General features: G+C 36.3%; 2 protein-coding genes across 3 annotated transcripts in view; one reads left to right on the plus strand and one right to left on the minus strand.

The window, feature by feature from the left end:
* LOC148956298 (kanadaptin) overlaps positions 1–16,263 on the minus strand; it is a 504,001-nt gene that overhangs the window by 132,279 nt on the left and 355,459 nt on the right. The gene's annotated exons all lie outside the window — the stretch shown is intronic.
* Positions 1–16,263, plus strand: part of LOC148956300 (uncharacterized) — a 94,623-nt gene that overhangs the window by 41,370 nt on the left and 36,990 nt on the right. The window lies entirely within an intron of this gene.

Below are 16,263 nucleotides of genomic sequence, written 5' to 3' on the forward strand. Positions count from 1 at the left end.
TGATTCGACTACAGAAAAGAGACAATTTTTATAGCTTTTCCTTGCTTAAACAGCACTTTTCAGACGGTAAAATGTTTGAGCTGTTGACCTGCAAAGGTATATATGCATATGACTATAATTACTCTGGTACTTACTTAAGCCAGGTGAAACTACCTCCCATTGAAACTTCTTATAATTCATTGACCAGCAGTGAATGCAGAGCCGAGCAGTATGAGTTTGCCAAGAAGGTGTGGTCCAAGGAGGATTGTAAAAATGGGTGGGATTATTGTAGACTGTACTTGGCCAGTGACGTTCTAACTCTGTTGGATATAGTCTGTAAGAACACAGACCAAATCTATTCAGAGTTTGGGTTAGATATAGGCTATTATTTTTCCACACCCCATTTAGTGATGGATTTAATTTTAAAAATTAGCAGGGAGGAAATAGGCCTAATCACCGATGTAGATCAACACCTTTTTGTAGAGGGTTCAATGATGGGAGGGTATGTTTTTCATGGGGACCGCGTCTTATCAACCGATCCGAGCGGACAAAACAGCACCGGTGCAAAGTCAAATGCAGTGTTCTTGGACATGAACTCGTTGTACCCCTCGGCAATGTCCAACTACTCTTTGCCGTGTGGGAACTATCAATGGCTTGAGAATCCTTGTGAGTTCCCCGACATTACCACCGTCGAGGACAATGGGTCACAAGGATGGTTCTTTGAAGTTGACGGTCACATTCCGCTGGCGCTTCACGACTCAGTCAAAGATTTTGTCTTTCCCTGTATCAATCGGCCTGTGAGCAGGGGCTCGTTGAGCCCCTACAATCGATCATTGGTTGAGGAGATGGGGATGCTCCGGACTCCCTCTAAACAGAAACTGATTGCTTATTTGGACACTAAAGAGAATATATTTGTTCACCATGTGCTTTTGCATTGGATGGTGAACAACGGTTTCAAGATCACTAAAATACACAGGGTCCTACAGTTCAATCAGCGACCATATTTGAAAACGTTTATCGACACCTTTGTTGATTAACGCTCTAGGGCAACTTCAAAGGTGGAGAAGGAAATGTATAAGCTCATTCTAAATTCAGCGTTTGGCAAAATGTGTGAAAGCGTTCGTAATAGATCTCGCTGCGACGTCGTGACTGACCCTCTAGAGTGTGCACAAATTATTGCAAACCCCAATTTTAAATCGTTCACGTACATAGAGACTGGCAGGGTTCTTCTACACAGACGAAAGCGAAATTTGGTACTGAAGAAGAATATAGCGGGCGGCAGTTCAGTACTGGAAATTTCGAAAAAGCTCCTTTTGTCGTTCTTTTACAATGTGTGCAAGGTGCAATGGCCACGGGAGGGGAGGTTCAAGTTTACTATGGTGATACAGATTCTCTGCTGTTAAAGGTAAATGGGACTGAAGATTTATTGGGTGATTTAGAAAAGGGGGAACACATAAGCTCGCGGATGGATTTCACCAACTGGAATCCATCACTCTACCCCGAGTTAGTGAAACGTCAAGCCCCCAACCAACTATTAATGTTAAAATCAGAGACGGGGAGTGATTTGATATCCAGGGGGGTGTTCCCGGGTCCCAAAGTCTATTGCGTGGAAACTCATAGTGGTGAAGAAAAGAAGGCGTGTAAAGGGATGCCTACATATTTTGTAAAGAGCAATTTCAACATGAGCGTGTACAGAGACTGTGTAGAAAGTAGCCTAGTGCCGAGAGCACAAGTGCTTGCAATTCGCTCTCTACAGTATAGAAATTATACTGTGAGAGTGGAAAAGAATGCAATGTCGTGTATATCTGACAAAGTCTATGTGCTCGAGAATAGTGTGAGTGTCCTACCCCACGGCCACTACTGTATTTTAGACCGAGTTGAATACATAGACTATCGCAATCAACTCGGTTTCGATAAACTAACCTAACCTGACTAACCCAACTAACCACCAACCACTAACCAACTAACCACCAACCTGTTCATAAATTAACTAACCCAATCTAACCACCTTAACTCAACCTCATCTAACCACCACTAATCTAAACACTAACCCAACCACTAACCCAACAACTAACCTAACCTGTAGCAGCCTCAGTGACCGGACAACTATTGTAGTGTTTTTTCCACCGCGACTCCCGGGGTGGGGGGGACCTTCCCGCGGCCGCCCAGGGGGGTTGGGGTTTCCCGCCCGCGGCCGGCCGGCCTTCGGCCCTGCGGCCCTGGGGGGGGGGGCATCCCACCTTTTAAATTCACTGTAATGTTCAACTATGCTAGTTTTCCAAGTGTATTTTCAAGTGTTTTCTGTTGTTTTTTTTTGTTGTCGTTGTTGTATAGAAAAGTTTTTTTTTTTGTAAAGAAAAGTGTTTAAGTTGACAATAAGTGTTTCTTATGATGGAAAGAAAATTTCTGTAAAGAAAAGTGTTTTTTTTTTGTTTTTTTTAAAGACAATAAGTGCTGATGATGGACAAAATTGTTTTTTTTTTGTACATAGAGTGTCTAAATCATTGCCGAGCAGTTCATGTTGAACAAATAGAGTTTTCATGTTGACCACCATGAAATTTTGTCAACTGTTCTTGTTGAACAAGTGTTATTATTTTTATCGTTGCAGTTCATGTTGAACAAATATTTGTTTTCATGCAGTGCCGAAATAAATGCTGTCATGAAATATTGTTTTTTTTGTTGTTGTTGTTCTTGAATAGATAGATCTATGGGGAAAATTACTACTTATTCATTTGAAACAGATGATTTGCAGTTAGTTATAGATCAATTGTTGTCAGCAGCAGCAGCAGGTATCAATTTAAAAAACCTATCAAGTCGTTTCTGTGTGGTCAGTAAATGTTGGTGATAACAACACTCTTAACTAGTATATGTCGAAATCACGAAAAAATTTTTTTGAAGAAGCCGAAAAAAATCTACTTTCGCTATAGTATTTAGCAGGAGTCCTATGATAAAATAAAATCGATTGCCACATCAATAACAATACAATTCATACGGGAACTTGAGATTTTCAATAGTATTGATTCGAACTCGTGGTTGAATATTGACGATTTGGCTGAATCCATTGAATAGTTCTTGCATAAAATGCTGAAACGGTTTACTTATCGCTCACACCATGAAGATATTTCTGTTACTCTGGTTCTACACAATCTGTTTCATCAAAGCAAATGTATGTGAACCCTTGCTTTGAATTCCACTGTTTATATTATCTATCGAGTCGTTTGTGATTCTAGCTCACTCATAACTCTCAATAAACAGATATACCGTGGTGCTCCAAAATTTCTATTGTGGGCGTAAACACAGGCGACAAAAAATCCCTTTGCGTAAATTTTGTTGGATCTGAATCAGAGCACATCGGAGGACGTTTATGTATTCACCGACATTTTCGACTATGAAATTACAGTGTATCTTCCGGTGAACAGTAGAAAAGACAATTAGTTGCTATTATGACACTGAAGAAACTACACGAACAACGGCATTTATTTTCCGTTTTAAGCACTTCAAAACCTCCGCTTAGGAAGGCTATACTCAAACATGGTGTTGACAATGATTTCATTAATCTAATATCTGAACTTTGTTTAAATTTAACTGAGGGCAATGTTCAACTGCCAGAAGGTGTTAGACAACAGAAAAAGAAACATCGTACCTCTGTCGGTGCTTGGTCTTGAAAAAACAAGGGAAACAATATTAAAAGAACACGGCTCCTTCAGGCAGGCGTTATCTTTTTCACACTTTTACTGCCAATAATTGCAGGACTTGTAAAAAGTTTTCTCTAGAGAATGGCAAAACCCTATAAATTGACACCATTTGAACTTGTCCTCTCGCCCGTCGAACATTTTGAGAACAATCTAAGCAAATTTATCAATGGTGAGAATAGTTCCGATGACAAAAAACTGCTTTTACTTCAAGATGCATTACGACGTGTGGTAAAAGATAAACTTTATCGTGAGAGACCTGTCGCCGCCGCCACTGATCCCTCTAAACAGGGAACATCTCAAGATTCTGCAGCAGCACTGCAGCATCAAAGGAGAAGGAATTGAATTCAATTGTATTAAACATTGGAAACCTACTGCCACTCACCTATCGTGAACACAGTAAAAGAGTATTATCTTATCTCAGGTTGGAAACTGCAGATGAATATCAAGTTAAAGTCGATAGCCCAGGGAAATAAATTATAATTCAAGGGTAAGGTTATAATCTAGTTAATTTAATTTGTGATATGGTGACGAATTGTAAAGGACTCTTATCCTTTGACAATAATCTATACACCTTTCTGTGTGTATCAAACTTTCCCAAAAGTCTTATTGGCAATAGGAGAATTCTGAAGAAACTACGCGAATATAGTCCTCCTCTTCCAACACCAACAACACCGTTTAAAAAATAAAAAGTATAGTCGACGTTTGAAGATACTATCAGCAGCAGCAGCCCTGATTTACTACAATTGGTATTGATTTGCAACCGTGAATTCAAGACTAGTAGCCATTCCGTGTTCACATGGGGAATAATCTAGGAAATTAATGCCGATATACGAAATGGAGGAAGTCTTGAATGGTGGCACGGACCCCGTTAACGAGTTGTGGCGTTTATGGTCTCCCAACGCTCTGTTCACGGCTGTGCCTTGCACCACATATAAAACTGATAACGAGTCCCTGTCAACATAATTATTGTATACTCTGCACTGGAATCCTAGACGTCGCGGCAAGCACTAAAAAAAAACTAAAGCCTATTTCCCTGTGAATATATGGCACGTCAATATTTAAACTGTAGACGCAATTCAAAGACGTCACAAGGTACCCTAATAATATATTCTGGTGGCAATCAGTGTCTTTAGTCGCTATGCCTATGCCATTCCACTGCGATCAAAGAGAGGTGTTGAAGTTGCTCGGGTCATTGAAAGTATTCTAGAACAGGATTCATATAGAAAAATTCAATCGGATCGTGGCAGTGAATTTGTTAATCCCCATGTGCAAAAGGTTCTTATGAAATATAATACAACACTTTATCATAGTCACAGCCCGATAAAGGCTGCATTGGCTGAACGATTAATAAGAATGATTCGTCTATTAATTTCAAGATATTGTACCCTGAAAAATACACCGACTTTTATTCATGATTTAGATAAAATCATGCAGATATACAACCATCGACCTCATCAATCTCTGTCCAACTCTAGCTCTCGGGATGTTCACTACAATAAAAATACTTTTAATATCTTTCTATAGCAATACTCCAATTATGATAGTGAGAAAAAAAATGTGAAGAAGAAATTCGCAGTTGGTTATACCTTTCGAATTAATAGACCCAGCAATATTTTTTAAAAATGAACATATTTAAGGAGCACAGAACTTTGTAAAGTGTAAAAAATTCAAGACACCAAGCCCACGACATATCGACTGCGAGACACCAAAGATGACGAGAGTCTCGGCGGATTTTATGAATATGAACTGCAAAAAGTTAGAACCACTAATGAAATTTATCAAATTGAAAAGATATTAAAGAGTCGTACACGCCATGGCAAGAAACAGTTGCTGGTTTTCTGGCTAGGTTACAACTCAGATTTTGATTTTTGGGTCAGTGCTGAAGATATTAACAATTCCCAATGATTTCTATGTGACTTTCATGTCCAATGTTTCCGATCCTCTCTACATTGACTTGAATAGAACAAGTGATTTTTGGACGAAACTCTCCCCCACCATCAAATTCAACGACAATAGAAAGTATGAAGTGGCTCTTGTCGACTGTATTCTCAAAAATACCTACGGCATCCTGAGAAAAGATCGTAAATATGATATAAAAATTAGACCATATGATTGGCCGCCTCCACCATCCTCAAGTGATCAAGAACAAATTCAAAAAACCAATATTATGGATTGTTCGTACATTGTATTACCCGGAGAGGAAACCATCGGTATGAACGATTTATGTCACTCCATTTATCAAAGAATTTCTGAGCATGGAAAGGGAGCTATTGATTTCAACCATTCAAATGAGGAGGACAAAATCTACCTTATTTCACCTATTGCCAGTGAAAAGGTTATTCTCAACGATAATCTAAAGGACGTTCTTGGCTTTAAGCTCAATATAATCAATGGCAAAAGGGCGGGAAACACTAATGTTAGTTCCTTTTACGATCCATCTTTCTTCACCAGAGACACTGGTATATTCATAGATGGGTCCTTAGAGGAAACCTTTCGATGCTGTCATTCAAATTTCAGCCTCTGACGAGTCCTTTAAAGTAAAACCCATAGAGGACATATTCATAATTAAAATATAAAGCATCTTCAGTATATTCCCATAAGCACTTCCTATTTGGAACTCTGTTAGTTAAGACTAAGAACTGAATCGGGCGGTCCCATACCAATTTCAAATGGTTTGTCAGTGATTACATGTCATTTTGGACCCATTGTTCATAAGCAAGACGTCTCATAAGAAAGTTTTATTCACTTGTCCTAATATTGACTACTCTGTTAATACTCTTGGTCCAAGACCACATGGCAATGGAATTGACTACTATAAGGGTCACTAGTCAATGTCTGGTTACGGTCTTGGCAGTTGGTTCGCTAAGCTGTTTCGCTCTTCACTACCACTTGCCAGAAAATATCTTGTACCGGCTGAGACATATTTTTCATACTCTACACTATACGATTGGGGCTCTGTCAATGATTTTAAAAAAAGTTCTTTGGAAAATCTTAGTTCCAGTGTGAGAAGCTTTGGCGAGAGATTAAAACAAAATGGTAAAGGCTTAAAAATGTCAAGAAATACCGCACCACTAATCAGTCTCCACTCAGGTTGGACACGAAAGACATTATCCCTCTTGTCAAAGAAAAGAAAGAAAAAGCCGACACGTGCTGTAAACAGAAGTCCCAGGAAGAATAAAATTGTTAGATCGAAACTAGATTTCTTCTCCTAAGATGTCCTACCTACCGCATAAGGATTCTCAACCTTCAATCACCGCCTCATTGAATCTATTCAATGCTGAAAATGTTGATGTGAGTGTCAAGCACGGATACTATGAACAATTTTATCCACAACAACCCCTCTCCAATAATATCCACTTTCAAATTTATTCCAATGAAGACTACTTTATGGACATGTCTTCAACATTTATAGATTTGCAAATGAAAGTCCGGAAATCAGATAATACAATGCCAATTCGGGCCGATGGAATATCCTATGAAAATTGTATATTACATAATTTATTTCGTCAAATTAGTGTCTACATCAATGGCAAGCTGGTGAGCACAAGCAACAATCTCTCAAATTATACAAGCTATATGCAATTCATAATGATGACACCCAAGTCATACAAGGAATTGAGAGGCACCTCTATTGGATATGAATATATGACTAATACTGATAGTACAGATGTACTTAAAAATGCTACAACTAGTGAATTACATCTAGTTGGAAAAATATATCATGAAATATTCAATATACCCCAATGGCTGCCGCCCAATGTTAAAGTGGATATAAAACTAACGCTTGCACCCTCCAATTTCATATTGAGAAAAGAACTTGCTGCCAATCCCGATGTAAGTCTCTCCCTCACTTTTGCATTACTTCACGTACGCAAACAACAGATTATGAGTTCTGTTGCTTTGGCCGTAGAAAAACTGAAAGTCAATGGAAAAAATATTAAACTATTTGTTCCTCATACAATCACCAATCAGCGTCATAGTGCAAGGGGCTGACTAACCTTCACCGATTCATCCTTTATCAATGGTGAATTCCCGTCAAAACTAGCTTTGGCATTTGTAAAAAGCACCAGTGCAATAGTATCATGGACTGAATGCCCACATCAATTCGAGATGTTTGGAATTTCATCTCTTGTGTGCAAAGTAAACGGCATCCCACTCTACAATCTATCTTTTGATAAATCCTATAGACCGTTGTACGAGTTGACCATGCAAACCCTAGAGCATGATTCGCAACTATTTGAAAATGGTATAACCAAAGATATGTTTGCTAAAACACATGGTATCATTGTTCTGGATTTGTCAGGCACACAGGATATGAGTATAGTACGTACGGGGAGTGTGCCTTTAGAGTGTATATTTTCCGACCCATTGGCTGAGAGTATTGCACTAATCTCACTAAATCAATATGAAACCTATTGAGCAATTACTCCCGAAGGCAGTGTTCTACTAGACATGGCGCTATGAACACCAGTCAAATAATCAATGTATTTAATATGGACCCCTACATGTCACATTAATCCTATTGTCTACCCTCGGACTTTCTAGGAAAAATTCAAAGCGTCAACAATACCTTGATAATTGTTAATAGCTGTCCATCAACTGTGCTGAAGGGTCATTGGCTGTGCATCTTTCAAACAATGAAGACGATTGAATTTTTTGATCCTCTTGGTCTACCCTATACATTCTACACACCTCACATCAGCAACTATATTGAAAGCAGTGGGAAAGCTATTGTTCAAAATCGAAAGAAGGTCCAGGATCTAACGACTAAAAGCTCCGGCTTCCATGCACTACTATAATTTGTGTTCCGATGTCCTGGTTATGCTTACAAGCAGTTTCTCCACATTTATGTTGACAATCCACGTCTGAATGACTTTCTAGTGGAAAATATCCTCTCAGACCTATATAGTATCGATTTCAGTGCCCTAAGAATAAAGTGCTTAAAAAATGTTTGTGAATTTGTTTTTTAATAAAATGCATATATATATACAACAATGTCTTTGAATCTTCACTGTAGATTTATTAATCTTTGGTGTATAGTCAACTATAGTGAAACACTAATGTTGATAAATAATCTGTATTCACTGTATATTGATATTTATTTACTTCAATGTCAGGGTCACATTTTCTATAGTACAATGTAACTTCACTCTTGTCATATCTCTTTGTATAGTCAATGATGCTATTTGCATTCATATTATGAAATTCACGAGTTTCAATCTGTCTATTTGAAGCAATATCACAAACAGTGTTTTCAAGTGGTGAATCACATTCCGTCACAGCCAAATAAAAATCGTTAGTTTTATAGTAATAGCTGGCGGTGTCAGCACACCGATGACGTAGAAACCAGTGTGTCTTGTGAGCCAAATTGTTGAATCTTAGGCGATCCTATTCCTCCAATACTGATATATATTCAATGCAATATCAATTTCGTAGCAATAATCTAAAATCACGTGCAAGGTTCTTTCCAATTAAAGTGGGGGACTCATTCTCTCACTGATCACATTTATCATTGTGACACTTGGAGCACAGGTGTCCTCTAGGATGAGAGTCACACACCTCCTCAAGACATGAATTACATCCTTTAATTTTTACTGCATAGCCTCTATGTAATTTACAAGGATTACATAATTTACACTTTTGACTATAGTCATCTATAACTGTACAATTCTCACATTGAGTCCAACTGCCAAGAGTGTACATGCACAATGTAAATATATAGAACATTTTTCCGTTTCCGATGTCAACTCACTCACAGCTAAAACGAAACTGATCATCCTCGCTCCATAAATTCAATGAGAGGGGCACGGGGGAGAGAGGAGTAGCACTGTAACGTTACCTCTTTCGAATGAGGGGGAGAGCCATCTACATTGAATCCATTGGCAATATTTTCAAAAGTATATCCACAATATGATTCTGCCTTGTTCCAATTAATATATCAATAAATTGACTATAAGGATTTGAGTCACATTTTAAAAGTTTCATACAATAGTCCAATGGGGGAGAATCACTCCTCATTATATTGTAAAGTGTTCCCTGACAAGAGAATATCCTGCGTTTAAGAGATAACTCGAGAAAATCATCATCCAAAATCAAATGTTTTTCCATAAACACTAGATTTGATCTAATTCTCTCTTTCTCAAATTTATTCATTTTTTCAGTCCTTTCACTCCGACTGCTGACTCTAGACTGACCCTGATTCGTTAGCCCCATAGCCTAACCAGAAAAGAAAGAAAACATTTTCGATTTCGAAACAATTTTATTGAATAATTACAACAACAACATCAATAATACAGAGCATGTACAATTAGCGATACTGTTTATTGTCTTCAATATGTTTCAGCAATACACTTAAAGCACATAGAAGTCTATTCACATGTGCTATATCAACTTTTGTTGCAAAACATAATTGAACCTCCATTTTAAATTTGCTCAAGGATATCTCATATCTTGCATATACTGCATCCCATTCCAGACAAAGCCGTGATCCTTTCGTGATTTCCACCGCAATGCTAGGTGCTCTTGTACTATTATCATCAACTCCACTATCAACTTCTAATAGGGTAAACATTCCACTCATCATCAACACACAAATATATATCCAAATGAGTAAAGTCAAACTGTTCTTCTTCTTCTCACTCCTTTGAATTCTATTCACAGACTAATAAAACTCTAGCAAAAAACCCTTTCCTTATATTCCCTCCAACGCTAATATGTAACCTGCCCTCTGATTGGCTGAGAAGGGGGATGTAACCGACTCGCTGATTGGCTGAGAAGGAAACACGTGATCTAACTGTTTCCTGGAAACTCATAACATTCATGTCGAGCATGTCCATTCTCACTGACAACGAACAGACATAAATGTGAGAAAGTTCCTGTTTTTCCAATTCTCACTGACAAAAACCATAAAAACAGACATAAATGTGAGAAAATTCCTGTTTTTCAAATTCTCACTGACAAAAACCATAAAACATCCATAACCATCCATAAAAAACATCATATAAATTGACCAACACACATAACCATCCATGAAAACAGACATAAATGTGAAAAAATTCCTATTTTTCCAAGTGAGAAAATTCCTGTTTTTTCATTCTCAGTGAGAAAACCATAAACCACGTGGTACGTACCGGAGTAGCACCCCCCTTTTTACTTGTGCATAACTTACAATGCCTTTCCCCGAGCCCTAGGGGATTTTGTCGACATTGGAGTTTCTATTATCTGATCTTTGAACTATTTTTAACAAAATGGCTATCTCAAAATTATTACCGGATGTATTTGGGGAAAAAGGGCGTGGGGGTGCTAGTTGCCCTCCGATGACTTGGATCCTAAAAAAGGGCACTAGAACTCCCGATTTTCAATCGAATGAGCCCCTCCGAGGTTTATACGACCACCCCTTCCATTTGAAGTGCCTCTGGAAAAATTGAAACATTGTAGCCGTATGGTCCTTACTATAGGCAACGCTATAGCGTTGCCTCTGATAGCTAGATAAATCGGGAGCAAATGGTAAATTAGATTTTTGTTTTTTTTTTGGGGGGGGGGGGTGTGAAGTTACAAAGCCTTAGCCTGCATATATTTTGCATTTTTTATAGAAAACGGCTTTGATTGGGTGTCAGGAAATAGAGAATATCGGTTTTAAGCAGTAACGGCATATGCTCTGGCTGCCCTTTGAGGAAAGTGTTTCATATTTTCCTGAAGAAAAAAGTCTTCCTGAGACGCGTTTTTTTTGTTGTTTTTTTTTATTTGTTTTCGAGGGTTGATATATACTGAGTTTGTCAGTAGTAAAAAAAAAAAAAAAAAAAAAAAAAAAAAAAAAAATGTCCCTCAATACTTTAATCGACAAAGCCAACCAAAGGTTGCTGCCACATTCAGCGCTGCCCAGGAATGTAAATATTGTTACGATTATTTTCATATAGGAAAATTTTCTTCTTGTTTTTTCTTGTATTTTGGTTTGTATTTTCGTATTTGGTATCATTAAATTAGGTAATTTCCCTAGTTCAAGGCTCATATGATTTGGATATTTTACGCGTAATTACGCCCAAATAGACCGATGAATAAATAATTAATTTTTTCGAGTTTCTCGTTTTCTCGCCTGATATGAGTTTGAAGGAAATGTCCCTCTTTCCGCATTTGAACCTTTTGTTTCATCAGTTCCCCTCTTTTTTCGTCTGGTTGTTTTGCTTATGCTGAGCAGTGGGATACAGTAAAGAAGGACTGACTTTTTTGTGGATTAATTAATAACACTTGTCCTCCAAGATTAGTGATACATCAACTAAGGTTAATCTACTTAAATTCTTAACATTGAAGACACAGACCAGGCGAATTTGAAACACGCCCATTTATAACCCGCTCGCTAATAGATTCACCCCGTAGGGTGACTTATTCCTTGATTTAATTATGGTTGAATGAATGCTTGATCGGGAGATAATCAGGGTTGCCAACTTTTTGATCCATAAATATGTCCCCTGAGCATCCAAAAATATGTCATTTTTAGCCAAAACAGTCCATTTTTCGCCTAAAATATGTCCATAATATGTCCATCTTGAAATCCAACTAGAGGTCATTCTTATTATCCCTTGGAATATTGACCAAAATACGCTTTGGAAACCTCTTTCACAGCGGCCAGTTAACATGAAATATAATAAAAACGAAAAAAAATCATTTAATACAAGCACTAAACTCAATACTAGCTATTGGCCAATCGGAGTATTTTTTACTCATTTCCAAAAGTATATTTCAGGATTGCAGTGACGTTCCTGAACGCCAAATTAGTTTCTTCACATGCATTAAACAATTAGTCGTTTGCATTAGAAGACGATTGCGTAATTTGATCTTGATGTTACACAGTAGTGTAAATTGTCTAATAGCAGCTGCAGAAGAGTGCTTTCAATGTTTCATCTTTGTGGTCAATTATACTTCTGATCTGACTAACAAGTTCTACCATGTACGCCAAACAGTGCTCCCTAAATCTAGCAATTTCAATAGAACCCAATTCAGTATTGTGATTTTGCAGGTACAACATAGTGTTTTGGCCAAAATATAACTCTTCCATGGGGAGAAAATTTTATTTGGTAAGATTCACTGAAAATGGGGTCTGTCTCTCAATTACAGAAGCTATGATGAAACATCTAAGTATTGATTTTAAAAGTGTACTGGTACTTTTTAGAAGCAGATGAATCCGCGTGTCAGAGGACTGAAAGTCAGTATTCAGGCTATTGACTTTCTGTAGCATAAAACTCAAGAAATACATGCTTGCTTTTACGAATAGGTCTTGCATATACCTCAGAATCTTTGCAGCTCTTTCCTTGGCCACTGTATCCGGAGCCACTGCACCTAACACATGATTGGTAAATAAAAGCGGTAGAAATGCCCCTTTTCCAGCCTTCTATTTAGAGCTTTTTTCATTGAAAGTCAACGTGTATTACCCACTAGAAAAAGCTTATGTACCTCCTGTTCTGCAAATTCTTGCATTTCCAGAAATTCTTGTATTTCCAGAAGTTTTTTTTTGCCTTTTGCTACTTCCTGACACATACTTTATCAAGTCCCTGAGAAAAACTCAAGACCATCAAGTAGAAATTTCATTGCATAACCTGCACACTGTGCCGTTGAATGACTCGTACAACCCAAAACAAACAGTCTCGCTATGTCATTTTTAAGCTGTACTTCAAGCCCTTCAACTGATCCAGTGTTCACTGAAGCATTGTCAAAAGCAACACCTATCACGTCTTATTTTTCTAGGTATATGTCGATAATAGTTTTTCCCGCGGTTCGAAGTGTCTTCTACTTCTAGTAGACCAAGAAATTCCTCATGAACTTTGTCAGTAGAACAGTTCCAATATTTAAAAATCAATACAAGACACTTTGTAGCTGTTTGGTCAGTTGTTTCATCAACAATAAGGGATAATTTTGACACTCTCAGAAACATACGAAGTTCTTCGCTTTCATATGATGCTAAAACATGCATATTAATTCCACTGCTTGCAGTCCTTCTCATCTTCATTGCCTTAACAATTTGGGAATTTCTTCATTAGCATACCATGCAGCCAATTTTATCTTATTTGAGAGTTGATGATCTCAGATTAAGGTTTCATGAGGTTTCTACTAAACTCAGAAACACTCATTGTGAGTTGTTCAGTATGAATTCATTCTAAATGCGAGTTTCTACGAGAGTGAAGCAACATATTGGTCTTTAGTCCTTTGAATACTTTCAAACAGAAACTGCACCAAGGCTTGTTTCTGTCATAGGGTGAACTTGCAATAAAACCCCTAAGGTCATTATCTTTTTCCCAAGCTTTACTGTATTAGTGATTGCGGGACTTCAGACTCACATGCATACTTTTCCCTTGTCTTTCCCTTAACTTGTTCTTTGCCTTTGAAAGTGGGAAAATTGGCATAACAGATTCCTCATTGATTCTTTTAAAGGAAGAACTTAAATTTCTTTCCACTGAAGCGATTTCGGACGGCTCAGCATGTAATCACTAGCATCACTGACAAAAAACGGTTGTTTATCTGGTGGGCCAACACCAGCTTCACTTCCAATATATATATATATATATATATATATATATATATATATATATATATATATATATATATATATATATATATATATATATATATATATATATATATATATATATATATATATATATATATATATATATATATATATATATATATATATATATATATATATATATATATATATATATATATATATATATATATATATATATATATATATATATATATATATATATATATATATATATATATATGTATAGTCTCTTTGCCAAGCCAGTAATTTCGCAATAAGTGAACTTTTGGAATAAAATCTATTTCTTTCTATTTATACTTGCCCTTTGGTAGTTACCAGTATTCAAAAAGTGCTTGATATTCAAGCTTTCGTTTGTAGGATTGGCCAGAGTCAGTTTAGGGTCAACCCCTACACCAATTTTGTTTGTTCTAAAGTAGTGATTTTGCTTTTAGTCTGTTTTCAGAAAATACTATACAGAATGTAAAAAATAAGTAGGTTTAAGTCTTAGCGCTCATTTGGTGATGGGTGACACTTTTTTTTTACGTAAGTATTTTGTTCTATGTCATAAAATGTCAATATTTTTACATCAATTTGGGACACGTGAATTTCTAAAAATCTTAAATTCTTCTCTTTTTGGCTTGAAACCTACAGGGCATGAGAAAGGTACGGAGGGATATAAAAGAAAACCCCTATGCTTTCTAAAAGCCAGAATATTCAGAAACTCAGTACTTTACTAAAAAATTCCTTTAAATGTTTTCATTTTTATAGCTTCAAGAAATCAAAATAAATTAAGGTTCTAAGGAATAAATATGAGCATATGTATATTAAACTAACAATGCACATTTTGTCAGTAAATACATTTGAATTTTTCAATAAAGTAAAATTATATTCTGGCTTTTAGAAAGCATAGTGGTTTAGAATCCTACTCATCTTAATTTCTGCGCGTTTTGAGTTAGACTCTGTTATTTATTTTGATTTATGTTTGTTTTGGGTTTCATTTGTTTTTTGATTCTAATTTGTGGTAGTTGTTTTTTGGTAGATTATTTGATTCTATTTTTGTTCATTTTTGGTTTAATAGAGTTCTTTACTTTTTTTTGAAAAACTTATTTTGTGGAAAAAGTTTTTTAAATTAATTTTTAAAAGAGTCAGTTGTTGTTTATTGATTTGCCAAACCTCAAAATGGGACTGACATTATTTTTATTCGGTCAAATTATTTGATATTGATCAACCAGTCAATAAGACCGGGTCAAGAATAAATTAAAGAAAAATAACGAATTTTAGAAGAAAAAAAAATCGGCTGTATCGATTCGTAGTAAGACAAAGTTTAACATTCTTCCTAGCTAATTCGTTTGAAAACTACAAAACAACTGAACGTAAATGATAACATGGGAACCTCAATAGAGAAATAAGTAAGAAACAAATTAGTTTGAATGTTTTGTGACATTCAAATTCTTTATTTTATCTAAATACAAAAAGAAACTGAATTTTTTTACAAATCACATTGTCATGCTGTGATTTTTTACAAATCACATTGTCAATCTATTAAAAAACAACAAACTAATAGGTCTGACAAAACAGTACATGAAACAATTCTTTTGATAAATAGTGGAAAAAGATACATGTATATTCAAGGGCTTCTACTAGCTAAGGGTCGAAACGGCCTCAGTACTAGACTGAAAATTATAATATTCAATCCGTATAATTATAAACCCGCCTCCCCATACGCCATGCGCAAAAAAATATTAGTGAACAGGTATTACGCGAAACTACGAATGATAGAAAATTTGGACATACTTTTGAAACTTTTATAATTTTATAAATGTATCTTGCATTCCATTAAAATTTGAAAAAAAAAACAACTGACAAATCCAGCAGTGGAAAACTCTACCAACAGTAAGACAATTAACCCTCAATGAAACTCTTTCAACTAATGCAAATAGAAAGTAACATAAAAAAAAACCTGTTCCAAGAAATTTTTCAACGAAAATCAAAGAGCCATACTATAACTTGAAACGACCCGAAATAAAATCATATAAAAAGTCAAACTTAAAA

This window comes from Artemia sp. Qi Xiang Cuo, chromosome 1, assembly GCF_049724085.1.
Source record: "Artemia sp. Qi Xiang Cuo chromosome 1, ASM4972408v1, whole genome shotgun sequence".
NCBI classification, from domain to species: Eukaryota; Metazoa; Arthropoda; class Branchiopoda; order Anostraca; family Artemiidae; genus Artemia; species Artemia sp. Qi Xiang Cuo.